This window comes from Pelobates fuscus, chromosome 1, assembly GCF_036172605.1.
Source record: "Pelobates fuscus isolate aPelFus1 chromosome 1, aPelFus1.pri, whole genome shotgun sequence".
NCBI classification, from domain to species: Eukaryota; Metazoa; Chordata; class Amphibia; order Anura; family Pelobatidae; genus Pelobates; species Pelobates fuscus.
Window position 1 is genome coordinate 205,793,088 of NC_086317.1, and position 20,843 is coordinate 205,813,930.

Here is a 20,843-nt window from a genome sequence, read left to right on the forward strand (position 1 = left end):
TGCTGTAACAAGGGAATTATCTTATGCAGCTGTTATATTTCGTATGGATGTCGTTTCCTGTAACTATTGAACCGAACTCGCACTACCTTAGACTCTGACCTTTCGGGAGGAAACTACCGAACGCGGTTTGGCTAAACTTGGTTTCCTTACAACTGGTGGCAAGCGGAGGGATTCGAATCCCGAATGGACATTACAAACCAAGCAAGGGAATGAATGGCTCAGCAGTACCAGCTACTTAAAAGAACCACACTAAAGGATTTACTGGAAGCTCGAGGCAGAGTGGCAAGTAACAAGACAAAAGCCACGTTAATTGCAGAATTAATACAGAGCGATAATACCAGTAATACAGAGATGGATCAAGAGGAAGAAACCGTGATGCAGAAGGACATCAGATGGATGGTCAGTCTATTGGGACCCAACCCAACTACAGAGGCGCTTTTGCAGGTCATGGCACAAGCCAGACAAGCACAAAAAGAGCGAGAGGACCGGGACAGGCCGGCACAAGGAGATTTACTGCACTCCCCGGGAAGTACTGGGGAGATACCAAAGAAGGTAAATTATGCAGCCTTTAAAGCGTTTAATGACAATGAGATGGAAATTGACAGTTACTTGCAAGACTTTGAACGTCAATGTGCACTGGAGGGATTAGACTCCACGAAATGGGCTGCAGTCATTAGCAGTAAATTGTCAGGTAGAGCAGCCGAGGCGCTGCGAGCAGTACCTGAGGGGGACATACATAATTATGAAAAAGTAAAAGACATTTTGTTGGCCAGATATGCTGTAACTCCGGAGGCATACCGGAAAAAGTTTAGAGAGCTGAGGAAGACTGGGAGAGATTCCCATACCGAATGGGCTTTTCGGCTACAACGGGCGGCCCGCAATTGGATGAAGGGCTGCCAAGCAACCACTCTGGAGGATGCGTTGCAACTAATGTTACTGGAGCAATTTTTTAATCACTCTGCAGAGGACATAAAAGACTGGGTGAAAGATAGAAAACCAAAAACTGTGGAGGAAGCCGCCAGGCTAGCGGATGAGTATCAGGATAACAGGAGGAAGGAGCAAGGGGTGAGCAGACCACCTTTTAAGCCTAACTACCCGGCTCCAACAACCCCTACCCCTCCTAGACCCTCCATGGGTAACTCCTCACCGAACCCAACAAACACACCTCGACCCCCTGCAGTGTGCCATTATTGCAAGCAACCAGGACATTATAAGAATCAGTGCCCTCGCTTAAACCGGGGAAGCTGGGAAAGGCAACCCCCACAACAACCCAGGGCAGCTGCTCATTGTGTGCAACAAGAGAGCACAACCGGTGTTCCTAGCCAAGAAGAACAGTGGAGTGTGTTACACGAGGTCAACCCAGTTCAAGCTGGGGGTGACAACCGGGACCACCACCGCCAATGGATTACCGTAGATGGCGTGGGGGCCCGGGCTCTGAGAGACTCTGGGGCTACTTTGACTGTGGTGCAACCTCACACGATCAGAGCGCAAGCTCGCACCGGACGCACAGTCGCTGTAAGGGTGGCTGGGGGCGCTATCCACAAACTGCCCACCGCTAATATCCTTGTTGATTGGGGTTCCGGGTCCAAACAGCTGGAGGTTGGGATTATGCAAGAACTACCCGCAGAGGTTTTGTTGGGAAATGATGTGGGATGCTTGACCTCCCAGCTAGCCCGAGATCCCCCTGCCGAGGCATACCCAGTTACCACCCGAGCTCAAGCCAGACTGGAAGCTCCGCTGCACTCTGAGGAAAACCAGGTAAGAGTCGAAATACCCCCCTTACCCGATCCCCCCTTCCCTTTCTGGGATACCCCCCAGGGGTTTGAACAAGAGCAGCGTACCGACCCCACATTAGAGGGTTATAGGAAGGCAGCGGCCGTTACCCCAGGGAACAACCCGCACGAAAAGTTTGAGTGGTATAAGGGGTTGCTGTACAGAGTGACCGAGGGGGTGGGACAGGGGGCCACCCAGGTCATCAAAAGACAGTTAATTGTACCCCGTAAATTCCGGGCTGAGTTGTTAAAACTCAGTCATGACATTCCCCTAGCAGGACATTTAGGGGTTAAAAAGACAAGGGACAGGTTAACCCAAACATTCTTCTGGCCCAGGGTCACCCAGGACCTCAAGTATTATTGCAGGACGTGCGACGTCTGCCAAAGGGTAGGAAAAAGGGGAGACCTTCGGAAGGCCAAACTTCACCCGTTGCCCATTATAGAACAGCCCTTTCACCGAGTAGCGGTAGATTTAATAGGACCCCTCAGCCGACCCAGCCAGTCAGGCAAAAAATTCATACTAACCGTGGTCGACTACGCCACTAGATACCCGGAGGCAGTCGCCCTCACCAATATAGAGGCAGAGACCGTGGCAGAAGCCCTTATTCAGATATTCACCCGAGTAGGTTTCCCACAAGAGATCCTATCCGATCGGGGAACTCAGTTCACGGCTACCCTGACACAACAATTGTGGCAGAGCTGTGGAGTGAAACCCCTGTTCAGCGCCCCGTATCATCCCCAGACTAACGGGCTCTGTGAACGTTTCAATGGCACTCTAAAACAGATGCTAAAAACCTTCACAGAGTCCCACAAGAATTGGGAAAAATTCCTTCCCCACCTTCTGTTTGCCTACCGTGAGGTGCCCCAGGCCTCCACTGGGTTTTCCCCCTTCGAACTCCTATACGGGAGAAAAGTTCGGGGCCCACTGGAGCTCGTACGGGAGCACTGGGAGGGCAATACAGATGAGGGGGGAGTCCCTATCGTCCAGTATGTCCTGGAGTTCCGGGACCGTCTGCGGGCGCTCACCGCATCGGTTCGGGAGAACCTGCAGACGGCCCAGGAGGACCAGAGGAAATGGTACGATAGGGGAGCCCAAGATAGAGTATTGGACTTAGGGCAGAAGGTATTAGCTTTGAGGCCAGTTAAAAAGGATAAGCTGCAAGCAGCATGGCAGGGACCATTTAAGGTAGTAGAACGGGTTAGCGAGACTACCTACATCGTGAGCAAATGTTCAGATGAAAGGCTGACCAAAGCCTTCCATGTGAATATGCTCAAACCATACTTTGAGAGAACAGAGGATGTGGGCGCCGTGTGTGCCCCCGCCACGGAAGATAGTGAGGGGCTACCCCTCCCAGATTTGCTAGACACCGCTCCCTGTACTATGGACCAAGTAAGCTTGGGTCAAAATTTAAACCCCCTAGAGAAGAGTGAGGCCACGCAACTGCTGCAGAGATACCACGAGATGTTTTCAGCCACCCCAGGCTATACCTCCGCTGCGGTACACCGCGTGGAAACCCAGGGAGAGACGCCACTGCGGCAACAACCATATCGGATCCCGGAAGCAGTGCGTGAGAGTATGCTCACCGAGTTAAGGGATATGTTACGGTTAGGGGTAATAGAACCCTCGCAAAGTCCTTGGGCCTCCCCGGTAGTACTAGTACCGAAGCGCGACGGCACCACGCGCTTCTGTGTAGACTATCGGAGGCTTAACGATCGTACCATAACAGACGCCTACCCCATGCCCAGAATAGATGAGCTCTTAGACCGTATGGCGGGGGGGAACTACTTGACTACCCTGGACCTGTGCAAAGGTTATTGGCAGATCCCATTGGAGCCTGCGGCCATCCCCAAGTCGGCATTCGTCACCCCTTTCGGGCTATACCAATTCAAGGTTATGCCCTTTGGGATGAAGAATGCCCCGGCTACATTTCAGAGGATGGCCGATAGGCTCCTGGAGGGGTTTCAGGACTTCGCATGCGCGTATCTAGATGATATTGCCGTCTACAGCCGCACATGGGGGGACCATCTGGGTCATGTGTCCAGGGTACTCAAACGAATCCACCTCGCAGGGCTCACGTTAAAACCCGACAAATGTCACGTAGGACTGGCCGAGGTACAGTATCTCGGCCACCGGGTGGGCTCCGGTAGACAGCGTCCAGAGCCAGCTAAGGTAGAGGCCATAGCGAACTGGCCCCAGCCTCGGACCAAAACCCAGGTCCTAGCTTTCTTAGGGACGGCCGGTTACTATAGAAAGTTTGTCCCAGAGTACAGCGCCCTGGCCAAACCCCTCACCGACCTTACCAAAAAGGCCCTTCCCAAACAGGTTTCCTGGACCCCAGAGTGCACGGACGCTTTCCAGAAGCTTAAAGCGGCATTGAGTGAGGCTCCTGTGTTGGCAGCACCCGACTACACTAAACAATTTCTTGTACACACAGATGCCTCCATGTTCGGACTGGGAGCCGTGCTAAGCCAAGTGGGAACAGACGGCATGGAACACCCGGTGGCATACCTCAGCCGTAAACTGTTACCCCGAGAAGTCAGCTATGCCACCGTAGAAAAAGAATGCTTGGCCCTCGTGTGGGCACTCAAGAAGCTACAGCCCTATTTGTATGGGCGGGCATTTACACTTATGACTGACCACAACCCCCTGGTATGGCTTAACCGGGTAGCGGGAGACAATCCCAGGCTATTACGGTGGAGCCTAGCTCTTCAACCTTATAATTTTACTATGCAGTACCGGCCCGGCAAACAAAATGGTAATGCGGATGGCCTGTCACGCCAGACCGAACTGGACTCCTAAACCGCTACTTTTCTCGGACATCCCCAAGCCAACCCGACAGGGTCTAGGCGGGTATGCCGACCTATGGACTTATAGGGGAGCAGTGTGAAGAAATGACTATATTGTTCGGTATTTTTCTGCATAATTCTTGCTTTTTCTGTGTATTTTCATTCGGCAGATGGGACTACCGAACAGAGACCACCCCTGGCTCACTTAACTTCAAAGCCGGCATCACTTTCACCCTCTATGTGTGCGGTCAGCGTTCGTACTGCCGAACGCCACGTGGCAGAGAAAACCGCGGCCATCTTTTTTTCGTCAAACAAAGGCAGCGGGACTTGGTCGTCGAGTGTCTGGAACTAAAATCGGACACTCGACTTCCCGAACACCGGTCTCAATCATACGAACGCTGGAACTAGTGATACCGATTAGCTAGACGAGCGCTATTCGGTACAAATATGCACACGAATGAGGGGAACAATCGCTGCTAGGAGCCAGGGGAATTCATTCGGTACTTTTATTCGTTTTTTCCCTTTTTCTAAAGTGACCGGCAAAACCCCACGAATCTCTGGAACTATTTTGGGCAGCCCACCCACAGTGAACCGGTCACAAAGGACTTCCATAGTTTTTGCGAACCCCTGAACCGATCTGGGTGAAATTTGGATATGTTGGTCACCCAGATCGGGGCTATCAGGGGACATAGGATTTGTGGGGATACCCCAGGTATAAAGGGGTGTTCCAGAAATTGGGGAAAACAGTGAACTTTCAGCCTGGAGATAATTAGGTTGTTACTATATCAGACCTGATTATCTCCAGGACTAGGGGAAGGATCTGCCTGTTTGTATTGGGTGTGTTTTATATTTTTACTGTTCAGGATTGGATAAATGTTACTCCTCCCTGTGGGATGTCCCCTTGCATGGGGACCTGCATAAAAAGCCATGTATGTGAATAAACGTTAGTTCTATTTGTATCCTGAACCTGGACTCTGACTGTTATTTGGAATTCGTATGCTGTAACAAGGGAATTATCTTATGCAGCTGTTATATTTCGTATGGATGTCGTTTCCTGTAACTATTGAACCGAACTCGCACTACCTTAGACTCTGACCTTTCGGGAGGAAACTACCGAACGCGGTTTGGCTAAACTTGGTTTCCTTACAAATGGAATCAATAGAGTAAAGGAGGAAAGTATATTTAAAAGAAGAAAAACTATTATAACAAGAGGACATAATTTTAAATTAGAGGGGCAGAGGTTTAAAAATAACATCATGGGGGGCTGGGCCACTGAGAAGACCAGACGTGTGTTCATGTGCTCCGGTGTCTGGCACTGCAAAATTGACAATATTCTTGGAATAAACACTTACCTGGATGCAAAGTTCGCCTAAGCTTAACCAAGAAAAGACGGTGGTGCAGGGGATACCCCTCACAGGTTTAACATTTATGTTATGACCTTATATTGTATTATTTCTGACGTTTTCTTTCTTTCGTTTGATGTCGAGGGCCAGGAGTGTTTTAGACTTCTTAGTCGCTCACCGGAGGCAGGGTGCACAGCACTCTACACAGGGGCCACCCAGCGGTTAACCGAATAAGCAACGATACTCACTCAGGCTTACATAGATAGCTCACTTTAGAACACGTTAATCTTACATACTCACTCCACTTACAAGCTAACTGACTAGCCTGTTAAAAGTGTACTAGACCAGGTCACACTAAAGAAAAGCCACAAATGTTGCTATAAAAAGTAGCCTGAACTAAAACTAGCCTGAATAATCTGTATTCTGTACCATCAGCATGATTCACAAACAGTTTTATTTTTCGCAATGTACTGTTAAGATAGGATATAAGTCTAAAATAGATAACTCATGTACTTTTAACGTTAAGCTTGGTTATATATGTTAAAAATGTGTAAACAACTCATGCCACTGCCTAAACTGAATGCATATGCAAATAAACGCTGTTGTGGCGTATTGACAATGCTTGTACCTACCTGCACAATAAAAATAAAGAATAATAAAAAAAAAAAAAATAACATCAGGAAATATTACTTTACTAAGAGGGTAGTGGATGCATGGAACAACCTTCCAGCTGAAGTGGTAGATGTTAACACAGTATAGCAGTTTAAGCATGCGTGGGATAGACATAAGGCTATCCTACATATAAGATAAGGCCAGAGACTAATGAAAGTATTTAGAAAATTGGGCAGACTAGATGGGCTGAGTGATTCTTATCTGCTGTCACATATGTTTCTATATATTTCTTTTTTTAAATATTCTTTATTTTTTGTGCAGAGGGTTACAGGTATTTGCATTTCGCCACAACAGCGTTTGTCATCATCACATTGTCACATAGGTTCAGTCTGTCATAAGGCGATTGTGAGTACTGCACGTTTTTAATTTTTGAGATAGAGTGCTATCGAGTTAACAGGTGTTGTTGGTAATGTGTGGGTCAAGGTGTGTCAGCCGTAAGTTAACTATATATTATAACAGGAGTGTCATGTGGTAGCCTACGAGTGTTGGTAGTTTGGTTACACGAGTAGGCTAGTGCACCACACGCAATAGGTAGGTTTAGCGTGATCTATTTTGAGGAGTTGGACAGGCCCCACGGGGCTGCATAGGGGTGACAGCCTGTTTATAGCATAGCTTATAACAAAAGGGGGTCTCCTATCTATTGATGAGGTGTGGTGTAGCGAGGTTCACAAACGTGTGGTGAAGCGAGGTTTAAGAGCGTGGTCTAGAGCCTAGTGCCTCGCATTCATGTTTGCGTCTCTGAACCGCATGTCGTGTATACTTTTGTGGGTGTGCCCTTCTGTTCTCGGGGAGCATGTTAGGGACCTATGCTGTGGGTATGTTGGACCTATAGCGGTCAGGTGTGTCGCTCAGCATTCTAAGGAATGTGATGCAGGTGTGGTGATATTGCCTGGTTTAAGTGTGTGAGGCCTATAACATAATCAGAGAGTGTTACATAAACTAAAATAAAACAAACCGTTTTGAACTTATGCGAGTAAAGTAAGTGGATTGGTGTGTGTCTGTTTCTAGAGTCCAGTGGCTGGAGTGAATGGCTGTGGCGATTTGCGCCACGCCAGGGTGCTCCCCGATAAGTCCGCGAAAGAGGTAAGTTGTGAGTCCTCAAAGTTGTAGGGTTTTTTCCCCCTTAGTGCTCCCAGGACTGCTGCTTTGTCTTGCTCTGATTGAAATCGGACAATCAGGTCTCGTGGTGCAGTGGCTGGTGCCTTTGTTTGTTTTGGGATTCGGAACATATCTTTGGGTGTCACTGTTTTTGCCTGTTTAGCGGGCAGTATTGCCGTTAGTAGCCTCCTTATGAGGTGTGGTAGCTCCGCATCTGGGACCCTTTCTGCTACTCCCCGGATTTTGAGGTTTTTGCTTCGTCTGGAGTCCTCCAGTGCTGCAAATTGCTGTTCTGTGGCGGTATATTGTTTTTGCAGTATGTGTATCTCCTGTTGCAACTGGGTGAGTTGCGCCTTTGCATTATGAGAGTCACTTTCCAAGGTTCCCATACAGGGCCAGCCAGACCCTGTAGATCCTTGTGGAATGTTGCCATGTCCATGTGTATGTCTCTCCGCAGGCCCGCCAGCAGCTCTTGCATGTCAGCCTTGGTGACCGGGGTTGAGCCCGGCTGTGGGACTGCTGGTACCAGGTTCTTGTTTAGCTCTCGCGGAGCAGGTAGGTGGAGGTCCCCGGGCTCCAGACTTTGGTCGTCCGAGAAGTCAGAGCTTTCTCCCATGTAGGCAGACATCTTGGGCATTGAGGTGCCATGTGCCTGCCACCATAGGTCACCGATACTCGTGCCCGGTTTCGGCTTGTCTGGTCTCTGTTTTTTAATTTTCCGACCCATGCCAATGTGGGCTGCCTGGGGGTCCAGGTGGGGTCAAATTGTTTTGGGGTTAGGGTCGATAAATTCTCTTTTGTTAGGTCTCTGGTCACACCAGACGTGCGACCGTTCCGTTCAGCAGCTAAGCTCCACCTCTGTTTCTATATATTTCTAACTACTGACAGTGCAACCACAACATGGCCCACAGGGTTTTTGTGGTCCATCAAATGACCCTAACACTCAGGGTCAGCTCAAGTGCTTGGAACCTTTAAAGATATGTAGTTAGGAAGATAGAAATATCTTTCCAAACTGAACCAAATTTAACAGGAAACTGGACCACGGCCCTAACAAATCTAAATAACTTGGCTGCTCCCTAATGTAGCAATGCGGGACTAGGTGAATTGATTACACTTCACTTCTGGCCTGGACACACACAAAACTGCATTGGGAAAGAAAGACAAGGGACACACAATAGGCATGAAAACAGGAAGGTGGCTAAAAAAGTATGCACATCTTTGTGTATGGTAATGTGCCAATCTGAGTGTGAGGGGCAGTGTGTGTATCTCTGTGTGGCAGTACGTGTGTGTGCGCAGTGAGCATGTCTCTGTTTGGAATTGTATGTGTATACATGAATATACTGATACCGGAGAAACTGACGGAAGCCAAGCACAGAGAGATGGACACAGGTTTCTTCAGGAAGGAAGAGATTCTTTATTCGGTTCACCGATCGGGACTCAGAGGGACTAATGTCACCAAAATACAAAAAGTTCTGAGCCCCGGACAATAGTGTAGGCTCCTTATATAAGCATGTAACTCCACCCATAAGTAGCTCCACCCACACATTCTCTTACCCAATCAAACGAACAAGAACTAACTTCCTGTTTGACCGCATGGCTTGCCCAGCACAATGGAGGAGGGGAATACTACATCCGGTATTCTCGCACATGCTCCGTACACTACTGATCGTATCTTTGCCACGTGCAACCAACCGACCAATACACCAGTATATGCACGTACACATGCCACGTGTTAATCTCGGCCTACTAAATTTATTTTTACAGAGATTCCACCACATTCCCCCCTTTGATGCCTCTGATATTTTCACAATTACGGAGGCATCACTTAACCTTAGTTTGCATATACCTCAGGTTGCCATGAACCAGACCAGACTTTGCGATAAATGATATGAATCACTCAACATTCCTCTTCCTGCACTGGTTCTCCCTGATTTAGAGCCTCATATCTAAATATGGCCATTATCTGTGCAGCAGCCTTTCTTTCTGCTATATTTTCTATAATGCCCTGCACAGACCTAACTACCAAAGGTAGTGGTAGGAGAAGGACATGGTAGGAGAAGACACAGCATTAAGATTAGCATGACTCCACCTACCAATGCCTTAAGTCCTCCAAACTGCTCATACCAATTACCAAACCCACTACTTGGATTATACCCTTTCCATACCTGAGTAGGCACATGCGCTAGTTTAACCCTATGGCTAGTAAGCTCAGCTATTGCTTCCCCTTCATCATCTATTTGAAGACAGCAATTGCTTAGGTTAAACTTCCCACATACACCTCCCTCTACTGCCAATAGGTAATCCAAGGCTAATCTATTTTGGTAAACGTCTGTCCTCATCCTAGTATTATGCTTCGCTAGGAGATTGAGCGCTTATGATGTCTCATTGGTAATTATCTCAACCACCGCCTGTAACCTTATAATGCGGTTGAGCATATATATTGGGGTTCTATATCCGAAAGTACCATCTTCTGCCCAAGTGGCTGGCCCATAATAATCTATGATACGCTGGGGAGGCCATTCATTATCTTCCCAGGTACCTATCTCTAGGGGTCCCCTTTTCTTCCTATGATTCACATCATATACTTTAACTCCCAAAGTCTCTCCTGTTTCAATAGGCAACAAGAAGAAGGATGGTTTGAGCATACCTAACACACATGCCCCTTCCCAGTCCTGTGGGAACTCCGAATAGGCCTTCTTACCACAGATCCAGTACAAATTTGCTGGGGCTTTCCAACTAGATGTGATAGATAGATCAAACCACACATCCTTTAAATTGGCATAACTTGCAAACGGGTTAGGTGGTTCTGAGACATTTGAAGCCGACCACCAGGTTTTAATTGTTTGTATTATCATCATAAGCTTTTTGCCCTAGACAAGTTAGTTCTCCTACAGATGTGTTAAACATTATTCCTTTTCTTGCTATGCAAACATAACCTATGATGGAGGTCTTTAATCGCCACTCAGATTTACCTCTAACACTCATTTGATAATCGGCTTGAGAAGATATTACCGGACATTACCTCCTTTGCTTCCCAGGGCCATTGGTCTCCCATGTTAGTACCTCCACATACATAGCAGTTGGTCACATTAAGACTACCAGCAATACTTTCAGCTAAATCTATAAACAGTTTTTTAGCATTATGGGGGATCTTATTTTCTACACTCATCTCTTCATAAAAAGAATGGAAAACCTGATGAGTTTGGGATGCTACGGTATCGGTCTCTATCCCTATAAATAATATTGTCCCAGGATCTAAACCCGTCCCATATATCTGGAACCCAAATAAGTTACCAAACCTATCCAAAACTTGTTCAGGATTATTAATAAGTATATGGACTGGGTTACACTCCATAGACTTACAATACGGTTTGGTAGGCAACTTAGTAACAATCATATCCTTATCTACTGTCTGTCCCCAAGTTGCCCACCCCACACAAGACCAATATGGGCAATAATTATAATCCCTATCTGGGCATTTTGGACTTACGTACTTATTTTTTACTACTGGGACAAATATACTTATCGTTAGACCCATACGTTCTCTCCCATTTAAGATCCCCACATACATTCCACGGCTTTCTACCACTTGATATCGCTTTACATGCATCAAATAGCAGAACACTCGAAGAATGTACGGTTTCTAATACTGTTTTATTTATTAGGGTCCCCTGTGGATCTCCATTCCGGAGGGTCAACCAAATTGTACGGGGTTGATACTCTGGATTGAAGCACTTAGGGTCTCCTACTCCTAAATGGCATACACTATATTCTATACCTTAGTATCTACACCTAGACACATATCCTTTACACTCATATTGTGAATGCCAAATTAGGGTCTGGGAAATATGATTACCTGTTATATTAGTCTTAATGCAAACCTCACAGCTAGGTGTGTCGGTACCTCTGCCTTCCTGAATATTTAAAAACACAAAAATACACATTATCAAAAGCACTTCTTTCGACGACTTCATCCTCAGTCTTCGTCCGTGCGATGGCACCTCAGCTTCCAGGATGTAAGGGCTGCAAGGAATGGAGTTCTGCTCTTCCCTTCACGGAGGTCCCTTCGAGACACCCTGGCTATGACATGTGGGTAAGTGGTCAGGCTTTATTATGGCCGTCAAAACACTCACTTACTGATCTCTTTAAACACACTTGTAATCCCAATATCTCCTCGTCACTCCGACTTCGTGCGCTTTAACCGGATCTTGCAGGGATTCTCTGGATCTGGTGTAGCTTGCCAAGAATCTACTACTGCTGGTTTAACCCTGGAGTGATGAATCCACGGAGTCACTTCAGCCACCTTTATTGCTGTAGGGGTAGACAAAAGAACAACATAAGGACCCCTCCACTTAGGCCCTAACGGTATACTGTTCCACTCTTTAATCCACACTTGATCTCCTGGATGATAGCTATGAACAGGGGGATACATATTCACAGGTAATCTATCTTGTACCCATTTCTGTACCTCCTCCATAGTTTTACCCAACTCTACAACCTGCTGCCAGGTAATTCCTTCTCCCAACTGACTCAAATCCCCCCTTAAGTTACCAAGTACGGGAGGTGGACGCCCATACATGATTTCAAAAGGTGAGAGACCCATCCTTCTGGTAGGTGTACTACGAATACGTAACAGAGCTATAGGCAAAAGAACATTCCACTTAAGCTGAGTCTTTTGACACATCTTTGCCAACTGGTTCTTAATAGTTCTATTCTTTCTTTCTACTTTACCAGAACTCTGAGGTCTATATGCCGTATGAAGCTTCCACTTAATACCAAGCATATGAGTCAGTTGTTGTAGGCACTGATGAACAAAGGCTGGACCATTATCCGATCCTATAGAGCATGGTAGTCCATATCGGGGTATTATTTCTCGTAACAGGAATCGTACAACTTCTCCTGCTTTCTCTGTACGAGTAGGACATGCTTCTACCCAGCCTGAATAGGTACACACAACTACTAGTAGGTAGCGATGTCCACCGGATTTAGGCATTACTGTATAGTCTATTTGAAGATCGGACATAGGGAGTCCCCCCATATACTGGACTCCCGGTGGTTTCACTGGTCCTTGCCTTGCGTTGTTCTTAGCACATATTACACATCTTCGTACAATGGCTTGAGTCAAGTTGGACAATCTTGGTATGTAGAAATGTTTTCTGAGAGATTCTTCCATACTATCTCTTCCAGAATGTGTCCCGTTGTGATAGTTCTGGACAATTTCTACAGCTAGTGATGCTGGAACAACTATTCTTCCATCTTCTAACTGATAATATTTGTTCTCCAGGTACTTCCCAGCTTCAGTCTTTAACCACTCTTCTTCTTGAGCTGTATAAACTGGAGTCCATTGAGTCAGTGGAGTCGGTATAAGAGCAGCTATATGTTCCACATATTCCTGTCTTCCTGATTCAGCGGCACGCTTAGCTGCATTATCTGCCATCCGATTTCCTTTGGTTACATCACCATCTCCTTTCAGATGCGCCCGACAATGTATAACACCAACTTCTTTCGGTTCCCACACGGCTTCCAGTAGTTGTAATATTTCAGCTGCGTACTTAATTTCTTTACCCTCTGAATTCAATAGTCATACTTGAAGTCCGTGTAGATGTTCACTCTTAAACCTTCAGCCAATTGTAACGCTCGTGTTAGTGCAATTAGTTCAGCCTTCTGTGCCGATGTTCCTTTTGACAATGGCCGAGCTTCTATCACCTTGTCTATGGTTGTTACTGCATATCCTGCATAGCGAATCCCTTCTTTCACATAACTACTGCCGTCCGTATAGTACTGGACATCAGGGTTCTGGATGGGAAAATCACAAAGATCTTGTCTACTTGAAAATACTTCATCCATCACCTCCAGGCAATCGTGTTGACTTTCAGTAGGTTGTGGCAAAAGGGTAGCTGGATTTAAGGTGTTAACAGTCTCTAAATGCACTCTTGGGTTTTCACACAACATAGCTTGATACTTAGTCTAGCAACGTCTGTACTGCGTGCGGGACTCGCACATAGAGTTCTTGACCCAGAGTGAGTTTATCGGCTTCAGCTACCAGCAGGGCGGCGGCAGCTACGGCTCTTAGACAAGGTGGAAGACCACTGGCCACTGCATCCAGTTGTTTTGACATATATGCAACAGCTCTTTGCCATGATCCCAAGTACTGTGTCAATACTCCCACAGCCATTCTTCTTTGCTCGTGTACATATAAGAAGAATGGACGTGTATGATCAGGTAGACCTAATGCTGGGGCACTCATCAAAGCCTTCTTCACATCTTCAAATGCCTTTTGCTGTTCAGGTGTCCACAGGAAGGGATCGTGTTCTGTACCTTTTATAGCTGCATAAAGAGGTTTCGCCAATATCGCATAACTGGGAATCCATATCCTACAGAAGCCTGCTGCCCCCAAGAATTCCCGCACTTGTCTTCTATTCGTGGGTATGGTTATTTGGCATACAGCTTCTTTTCTTTCTGGCCCCATTATTCTTTGACCTTCAGAGATATGGAATCCCAGATACTTGACAGTTGGCTGACACAACTGAGCTTTCTTCCTGGACACCTTGTATCCTGCCTTCCAGAGAATGTGTAGTAGATGTTGCTTGCTGACATATTTCTCTTGTAACTGCCGCTATCAACAAATCATCTACATATTGCAATAGTACACACTCTCCTGGGATGGACTTGAAATCCAGTAAGTCTTGACTTAAAGCTGAACCAAATTGAGTGGGTGAATAAACCCTTGGGGCAGTCTTGTCCAAGTCATCTGGCGTTTCGCGCCCGTTACAGCATTTTCCCACTGGAATGCGAAGATACACTGGCTTTCCGCAGCAATTCAAAGGCAAAAGAAGGCATCTTTGAGATCTAAGACAGTGAAATAGGTAGCCCCGCCCGGAATTAAAGCAAGCAGGTTATATGGATTGGGCACAACTGGGTGTATACTTACGACCGCATCATTGACTGCTCTCAAGTCCTGTACAGGGCGATACTCACCTGTACCGGGCTTTTGAACAGGCAGCAATGGGGTGTTCCAGGGGGAAGTACAGAATTTTAGCATACCATACCTTATGAACTTATCCAAATATGATTGTATATTCTTCTTGGCCTTTTGTGGGATATGATATTGCCTTAAGCTCACTGGATAGACCCCAAGTTTCAGTTCGATTCTAATTGGTGGGATATTGCGAGCAAGTCCTGGTGGGTTGTTCTCTGCCCACACTCCTGGTATATTAAACAAGGATTCATCACTCTTAGGGTTTTGGCTAGTCAACGCTGTATAAAGTCGCCACTCTTCTTCCTTTGGTACAGATATTGTCATTATACCTGAAGGTCCATTGAACTTTAAAGATGTTGTTCCATTTGGTAGAAACGTTATCTGCGCTTGTAATTTTGACAACAAATCACGTCCTAAACGCTGGACTGGACATTCAGGCATATAAAGGAATTGATGTTTTACCACGTGGCCTCCCAATGTACAGAGTCGACTTTTAGCAGCACTCCTTCCAGTTGCTCCTATTACTGTGATAGTTCTTCCAGATGGAGGAGCAACTAGGTCAGTCACCACCGAATGTTCAGCACCAGTATCGATCATGAACGCACTCCTTTTTCCCCCTATTGATACATCGACCATAGGCTCCGCTCGGCCAAGGGGGATAGAGCCCGGTCGGTATCAATAGTCCTCCATGACCGTGTCAGCCAATCCTACAAAGTCCCTATCTTCACTATCGCGGGATCTCTGCGCTGCTGGATAATACCTGTCTTCTCTAACACTTCCTTTATTGCTACCATTATTCCCTCCAGGACCTCCTCTACCTCTCGCTCTGCCTCTATAATTACCATATCCTGCCCTAGGTCTGTCTCTCTCATACTGTTCCCTTTGTGGACACTCACTTCTCCAATGCCCTTCTTCCCTACAGTACGCGCACTGATTCCTACTCAGGGGTTCCCTATACCACTTACTATCGCCTTTATCTGCTCCCCTATACACCTCTTTTTCCCTTCTATCTACGCCTGCGATCGCTACCGCTAGCATATCTGCCTTTCTACGCATCTTGCGCTCTTCCTCTTTCTTCGTCTCTGTTTCCCTGTTCATATACACTTTATTCGCTACCTCCATTAGTTGGGTTATGGACATCCCTACGAACCCTTCTAACTTTTGTAGCTTGCACTTTATATCTCCGTAGGCTTGGCTGACAAAGGCAGAGTTAACCATCCGGGAATTCTCAGGGGCCTCCGGATTAAAGGGGGTATACAATCGGTATGCCTCCAATAATCGGTCATAAAAGACACTGGGCGATTCATCACATTTCTGCAATACCTCAGCCGTCTTAGACATGTTAATCGCCTTCTTTCCTCCAGCTTTCATGCCAGCAATAATAGCGTCCCTATAAGCTTTTAAATGAACCAAGTCTGCGCCATTGACATTCCAATTTGGATCGGTATTTGGATAATGGGCTGTGGCCCATGCGGCTGGGTTGGCCTGATTTTGTGTACGGGCCTCTTCTTCCAGCGCTTTAATTGCTGCTTGATTTATCCTAGTCCTTTCCTCGTTATTAAACAATGTCATTAATAATTGCTGGCAATCTGCCCAAGTGGGATTATGTGTCTGGACTATTGAAGTAAACAGATCCGTCATGGCTTGAGGCTTTTCAGGGTTTGAGGCGTTATGGGTATTCCGATTAAAGAGATCGGTAGTCGTAAAAGGGACATAAACATAGACTGGATCAGCGTATTGTATCTGGCCGTCATCGTTAATGTGTGTCGGACCAGGAGTCAATCGAAGTGGCATTTGATAATGTCGGGGTTGGAGAGTACCGGTCAGTTGTCGGGTTAATATGGGGCTTCGTAGAGATGCGTCAGTTAGGGGTTCCGGTCGAGGGGTAGTAAGTCAAGGGGATGGGGAAGCTTTACTATGGGGAAGATTGGTGAGTAAAATATTCTGGGCCGGGCTAGGGGGAGCCTGACCCGAAGCTAGATATGGCGCCAAATCTGGGTATGTGGAGTTAACGGAAGCAGGTATCGGAAGGGGAGGGTTCGAAACAAGAGGGCTGGGATCTGAGCTAGAGGAGGAAGTAGGTGGGACAACGGGGAAAGGGGAGGAGCGTTTCCAGCAGCACCTCCTCGTCCTCTTCCGGTGGAGGAGGAGTAAGGGGGCGGCATAGGGATCTCAGACTTAGGGGGCGTGTCCAAAATGGGCGTAATTACGGCCTTAGTGGACAAGCGAGTCCTGGCCACCATGAGGCGACATTGTTCCTCGTGGCATACTCAGATCCATTTTGGCGAGTCTTTTACGGCCTGCCTCCAACAATCAATATTTGGAAACTGGCCGTAAAGTTCAGGCCTACCTGATACAGCCACGTGTACACGCTGTACCAGATTAGGATCCAAACTGCCACGTGGTGGCCATGCGGCAACCAAAGTAGGCCATTCCCTACTACACAATGTAATCAAGCGTGCTGGAGACATCTTTACCCCAAAATCACATGCTTTATATCCCTTTTTAAAATTCTTTATCATACATCCTAAGGGATCCAAAATCGTCGAATCCGACGCTCCCATACTTAACAATGGAGCGTCGTTTCCAACAGAAACGATCTAAACACTCTACCAATGGTCACACTCATTCCCTCGGCAACAGCACCACGTGGTACAGTTACTAAGTGAAACGCACACAACAAAACACTCAGGGAATACCCGTACACACACAGCTGTTACACCAGTCAGTAAATAACTAATACTGTGCCCTTTGGCGAAACTATACGGTCACCTACGCTATAATTCCCTATATCTGAATTACCCGTCTATAACATACCCCAGTAACATCGTCTTTACAAACAGTAGTTATAGTACGGTTAGCATTGGTTAGAGTACAATTTAAAGTCACAGTTCAATTAGTAGTGGTTATGGTGTTAAACATACAACATAGATGACAATTATTAGTACTTATTTACAGTGTCAGTAATTATACATGGTTATGGTACCTATGCGCTATAATACAATTACACACTATTCACACTCTCGCTAGACGGCAGAGATCACGCTATCTAGCAAGATATACACGCTACTACAACAATCTTTAGCACATTTACAATTCCCAACTAATCTATTGGCCAGTACCTTGATGGACTACCTAAAACTATCTACATACGTTTTGGCTAGCCACACTGCCCAAGCACCACATATAGCGAACTAGAGGGTGGAATTTACAACAGCACCCTTTTAGTCTATTTACTCTATCAAAAATCTAGTGGGTTCCAAATTTACACGCCTTCCCACTTAGCCAAGATAGGTTGAGACCTAGCGAACCGAATTTACACAGGCGCCGCTTAGTCTCCCGGTCCCTCCGACCTAGCGAACGAAATATACACCCTAGAACGCTAGTCTAGACAAGACACCGGTGTCCGGCTAGGGCTATTTACACCAGAACCCCGCCTGACTCCAAACCAAAATTACACGGGCTTACTAAAGGGCGTTTAATTGAGCGGTGCGCCTTCGCTCCTTCCATCCACTGGAGGGGGCAGATTCCAAATAACCCCTTATGGGCCTACCGCACAATCGGTATCCAATACCCCTAGTGGGTCCGCCGTCTAAAACAGCGGTCGTCTTACCTCCTCGTTCCTGAACCTGAGTTCACACTCATCGACGGGGACACCCCAGCACTTACTACGTAGAGGCCGATGATCTCCTGGACAACAAACCAGTGGCGCCGAGACGAAGGGAGGTCCACACAGAAGTTCAGGGGTGCAGCCGTAGAGAACGTGAGCAAAGATAAACCGTCTCACGCCTCTGCTTCTCAGCTACCGTTCAACGATGAGCTTCCCGGCCAACGCACCAAATGATACCGGAGAAACTGACGGAAGCCAAGCACAGAGAGATGGACACAGGTTTCTTCAGGAAGGAAGAGATTCTTTATTCGGTTCACCGATCGGGACTCAGAGGGACTAATGTCACCAAAATACAACAAGTTCTGAGCCCCGGACAATAGTGTAGGCTCCTTATATAAGCATGTAACTCCACCCATAAGTAGCTCCACCCACACATTCTCTTACCCAATCAAACGAACAAGAACTAACTTCCTGTTTGACCGCATGGCTTGCCCAGCACAATGGAGGAGGGGAATACTACATCCGGTATTCTCGCACATGCTCCGTACACTACTGATCTATCTTTGCCACGTGCAACCAACCGACCGATACACCAGTATATGCACGTACACATGCCACGTGGTAATCTCGGCCTACTAAATTTATTTTTACCGAGATTCCACCACAATACCAACACTATACACTTGCATTTAATCCCAACACTACACACACATACACTATACAAAAACAACCCTACACTCAAACACACAGACATTGCAACTGTTAAATCACTAGCCGCAAGATTCTGCATGCACACGCTCCACGTGTCCATTTGACTTTGGGACCAAAAAAACTTTGTCCGTCTGGTTTCTCTTTTTTCTAGTAAATCAGCATTTTTACTGAGTATATCAGTATGTAACAGCTACACAACAACAGTTATATTTAAACTATGCTAAAGTTTGCGTAAATAAAGATTTTGGTCTTCTTCATAATTCTCTTATGACTATAAATTAAAGGCATAATTTATCCATGACAAAATCTCTATCTACATCTCTTGCAACAAAAGTGACTCTCTCTGAACATTTGAAATGTTCTGGTGCCGATTACTCACCAAACATTGGTGCTGGGTTGTATTCCAAAAGGGCCAAGGAGCAGCTATGGACTGTACAGTTGCAACCTTTTAGGTCTGATTAGCGTAATACTATTCTGTCAGCATATAGCTAATTACTGATTGGGGTGAGACCAAACATGGTGAAAAAAACAAACCAAAAACTGATTTATGTACATTTTTTAATGTTCTGTTGTGCATCATATATATACATATATTTAAGAGGATCTTGAGAAAAATCCACTAATTCTGAGAACTCATGTTCCATATTTTTTTTTTCAAGAACCCTCAGCTCAACATGCAAATTTGCCTACTCAGACACTCTTAGCAATGGAGTACCTTTTAAAACAGTGGTTGTAGTACAAAAGGACCAGAAATGCAGGATGAGGTCTGAAACATTATACCTTTTTGTGCTCATTTGGATGTTAACCTGGGCAGATGATGCATACTGAAACTGACACACACAGTACATTTTTAATCCACATAAACCAGTGGGGAACTGGGGAGTTTCAAATGATCATGTTTGGTTTCACCACAACCTATGTAGTACATAATGCTATGGGACACATCATCAGCAGATTAAATATGGATGGAAAACACTATGTCAAACATTCTGGCATATTGGGTGTCATTCCAGTCGTCATGATTCAGTGTTCCTTGAATATTGTGTAAAGAAATTTTACAACTGATCTGTGAAGCCCGGTAATATTTATTACCAAACCTTATCAGATAGGCTGTCAATGAGTTTGCATATCCTGGAAGACGTTCTGAAATGTTGGCATTGATCTTGAAAAAAAATGTATTTTATTGAAGGATAGTGATCATATGAAGCCATTTATTGTGACATAGTTGTTTGGCTCTTTTTTAAATCATAATGATAACAGAAATCACCCAAATGGCCCCGATCAAAAGTTTACATACTCTTGAATGTTACAGACACCCAAGGTGACACACACAGGTTAAAATGTCAATGGAGGAACAAGGAACTCAACCACCACTTTGCAGCTTCTGAGGAGGTAGGAGACAGTGAGTTCGGCCTCTTCTCCACTCCTCCACCCCAAGAAGGCCGTTGCTAGGTGGCAGAAACCTTTTTCAAAGATTTCTCTTCTGTCTTACAAGAGGTCTGATCCAACAGTCTTTGGGAAAGCTTTAATAACTTCAAGGTCGAAAATATGTCTGATATAAGAATAACGCTACCAAAGAGACTTATAAAATAATACTGTTTTCAAAGGAATTTCTGCTAAACTGTGTTTTGTGGATTTTTAAAGGATTTTAAAGTGATCATGGTGCTTGGGATCTGCATGTTCACATTTACAAAACAGTTTGCCCCATTAGGGGCCAAAGTACTCCTACCATCATTACCCCTACAGCTGGATGTAGTGGTTATAACAGCTCGAGTAATCCTTTAAATCTACTTCCTGCTTAAAACATTTTTGGTGGTGGCAACCTGTGGGTGGTGCTCTGAGGGAATAGTGATTTGAATCCCTTTCACCTA